The sequence below is a fragment of the Triticum aestivum genome, chromosome 4D (assembly GCF_018294505.1).
Source record: "Triticum aestivum cultivar Chinese Spring chromosome 4D, IWGSC CS RefSeq v2.1, whole genome shotgun sequence".
Classification (NCBI taxonomy): Eukaryota; Viridiplantae; Streptophyta; class Magnoliopsida; order Poales; family Poaceae; genus Triticum; species Triticum aestivum.
In genome coordinates, this window is record NC_057805.1 from 50,577,828 (window position 1) to 50,581,659 (window position 3,832).

General features: G+C 41.1%; 1 long non-coding RNA gene across 1 annotated transcript; it reads right to left on the reverse strand.

Moving 5' to 3' along the window:
* Positions 1–1,806: 1,806 nt before the first annotated feature.
* LOC123099575 (uncharacterized) lies at positions 1,807–2,704 on the reverse strand. Its single transcript, XR_006448187.1, has 3 exons — positions 2,586–2,704; positions 2,374–2,485; positions 1,807–2,249 (listed from the first exon to the last, which is right to left on the reverse strand). It is a non-coding gene; the product is annotated as an uncharacterized lncRNA (long non-coding RNA).
* Between the last annotated feature and the right edge of the window lie 1,128 nt (positions 2,705–3,832).

Below are 3,832 nucleotides of genomic sequence, written 5' to 3' on the forward strand. Positions count from 1 at the left end.
TTCTCCGAAATCACCTGGAACAATTCCGGTGTCCGAATATAGCCATCCAATATATAATATTTATGTCTCGACCATTTGGAGACTCCTCGTCATGTCCGTGATCACATCCGGGACTCCGAACTACCTTCGGTACATCAAAACTCATAAACTCATAATACCGACCGTCACCTAACGTTAAGCGTGCGGACCCTACGGGCTCAAGAACTATGTAGACATGACCGAGACACGTTTCCAGTCAATAACCAATAGCGAAACCTGGATGCTCATATTGGCTCCCACATATTCTACGAAGATCTTTATCGGTCAAACTACATAACAACATACGTTGTTCCCTTTGTCATCGGTATGTTACTTGCCCGAGATTCGATCGTCGGTATCTCAATACCTAGTTCAATCTCGTTACAGGCAAGTCTCTTTACTCGTTCCGTAATGCATCATCCCGCAACTAACTCATTAGTCACATTGCTTGCAAGGCTTATAGTGATGTGCATTACTGAGAGGGCCCAGAGATACTTCTCCGACAATCGGAGTGACAAATCCTAATCTCGATCTATGCCAACTCAAAAAATACCATCGGAGACACCTGTAGAGCACCTTTATAATCACCCAGTTACGTTGTGATGTTTGGTAGCACATAAATTTTCCTCCGGCATTCGGGAGTTGCATAATCTCATAGTCATAGGAACATGTATAAGTCATGAAGAAAGCAATAGCAACATACTAAACGATCAAGTGATAAGCTAACGGAATGGGTCAAGTCCATCGCATCATTCTCTAATGATGTGATCCCGTTCATCAAATGACAACTCATGTCTATGGCTAGGAAACTTAACCATCTTTGATTAACGAGCTAGTCAAGTAGAGGCATACTAGTGACACTCTATTTGTCTATGTATTCACACATGTACTAAGTTTCCGGTTAATACAATTCTAGCATGAATAATAAACATTTATCATGAAATAAGGAAATAAATAATAACTTTGTTATTCCCTCTAGGGCATATTTCCTTCAGTATTAGAAGGTACGATGGAGAGAACAAGGGGCCCGTGATGCCGTGGATCGATGAGGTGGCGCAAGCCAAACCATTGTTGGCTGGCTGGTAGGCTTCCCTAGGGCCTTTAATAACATGATGATGATGGCAGCAGTCTTGCATCCGTTTCCTGATATGGCAATCATTAAGTGGCACAGTTTTCTCACAACTTTTATAGTGGCACATCGTCTCCCCTTACAAGTGCTCCAATAACAAGACACAAGGAATCCATGGTACTCCCCCTACAAGTGCTCCAAGAACAGGACATAAGGAATCCATGGTACCATCAGCAAAGCTTTTTATGATCCATATGGCTGGGGTTTCATGGAAGGAGGGAATCATTAAGTGACACAGTTTTCACATGGCTTTTACAATGGCTCTGTATGGTCTCAAGAATGTTGAATGGAGTTCAAGTTCCTCTATTTTTAGCATACATTTCAAGTTAGTAGGCTATTCTAGTTTCTTTTAGGATGTCAACAAGAAAGAAAAAACGAGCTCAGTTGTCTTAGAGCTTGTTATTTATGCTACTAATGTTCAAGCCTTCTTTTATGTCGAGCGGCTTGGGCACTCTCTTTTCGCTTGTTTCACAAGAATAACAAACCAGGTACCCCCCTTTCAAAAAACATGTCCCTCAAATGGATGTATCTAGCACCTAGTTAGTGCTAGATATATCCATTTGAAAGACAAAGCTTGGGAAAAGCTTTTTCAGTCAGAGGGAGTATATGCTAGCTAGCTAGCTCTTATCGGCAAAATGGACCATAGGCAGGGGACTACAACAAAGACAAATTGATTATGTGATCAACTAGACACATTTGGTTCGATTGCATGGCTGGCAATACATTCACTGGCTGATGATTAGATTTATCCACGCGTCCATTACAAGTTTTGCTAAAGGAAACAACAACTCTCGGAAAACATAAATGCATCATCCAACGAACAAGCGAACGAAACAAACAAAAGACGAGTGTGGCAGCTTGATAATGCCCTTCCAGGAGACGACCACCAAGGGAGACGTTACACCACACTACTTTTGTTTCCAATATTACTGCGCATGGAGAGGATTGCAGCAAAGACAATCCACTTTCTATCGTGGGGAGCCGGGAAGATCAATCTCTCCTCAGCCGCTCGAGTTTGCCTGTAGACCGTACATCGCCGTCTTGTTCCTGGGCGTCAAGCCGAATCATGGTGATATCCATGGTTGCATCCCCTAGAAACTCCCTGGAAAAACAACAAATAACCACAACTCAGTTGGTTATCAACAAGAACAAAGGATTGCACACAAATTCAGCCGATTCAACAACGGCAGATTTAGCAGATGATTCCCATGGCAAAACTAACTAACCTGATGAATCTAATCCAAGGCAGCCAGCTTCTAGTACTCTTCACCGCCAATGATGAAGATGGCCTTGGGGTTCACCATACGCATCCTTAAGGAAGATCTTTTGATTACTGGCCTGCAGAGGAGCAAGACCTTGCGTTTTAAAGATATGGACATCATTTGGATACAAAACAGGCTAAGGCACACAGCAAAACAAAAACACATCAGGCACTCACCGAAAGCTGATCAACACCACCAGAAACGCAAGACGACAAGCTCAAATTTCCAGATACTGGAAATATAAAGGAAAACTGCTGATTTCCCATAGACCAAGCTCCATCGATTTGTCTTCTCGCCCAGAATGCGAACACTCCAGGTCCACCATCACCAGCATAGATCTCTTTTGACGTGACGCCTTTTTGGGATGGCCCAAAGTTTGGCACCAAGTCGCCACTGCAATGATACACAGGGAAACCGTTTGTATGAAAAAGACTTTAAATGACACATCCAGGAATCTCCATCCCTCGGCCCCAGTAAACATAATAGCACAAAATGCACAATGATGACTTTTGACTGATATTCTACATGGAGTGATAGTGGTGCATAATAAGAAGTAAGACCTTCTTAGAACAATTTCCATGCATAAAAGCAAGCAAAACTAATAGAAGAAAGATGAACATCAAGCCGGCCCATTCATACAAAATATCACAAGTCGATACTAGTGTGGACTTTCAGTCTACTTCAAATTCCGATAAAGATCCATAACTTCAATGAACTGATACAGCTTGTAGTCTTTACCCAAACAGATCCATAACTTTTCAGTCTACTTCACTTGATACAGGTTGTAGTCTTACCCAAACAGATTTAACTATACATGCAAATCAATTTTATATGCTGACAGCTAGGGATTGAGGCAACAATACTCCATACAGATTAATGAATTTGATGCACAAATCAATACCACATAATATAACTAGTACTTGCACTAGTGCTCATCCTTGTACGGTGAATGATAAGAAAATAAAAATGCCCCATAGCCAGAGAAAAACCAATCACACTCATGCGTGATTGATATAGCCGAAATATTAGTGAGTCGCAATTATCAAAATTTGCTGAAAGATCCTCATGATGAATGGTCTGAATTCAACAAGTAGATATCTCTTACTCTCATAGTTTTATCCATGGAGCATCAAGCTATGTGCCTGTTGTTAATTTCATCAAGAAACAAAATCTGTAATAACGAAGAAAGAAGCATCGACAGACATATGCCATGTGTGCGAACCATGAAAAAACAATTTGTAATAGTGAAACATAGCCAAGAACCATTACTCCGGACGATGCATCATCCCAAACAAAGGATTACCAAACTCATCCTACCAAAGCATGAAAGCAACATGTTCCACAACTAAAATCAAACATAACAGAGTTGCTGTTCACCACAATTATGAAAACAAGCTAATTGAACAACGTGACAAAACTAACT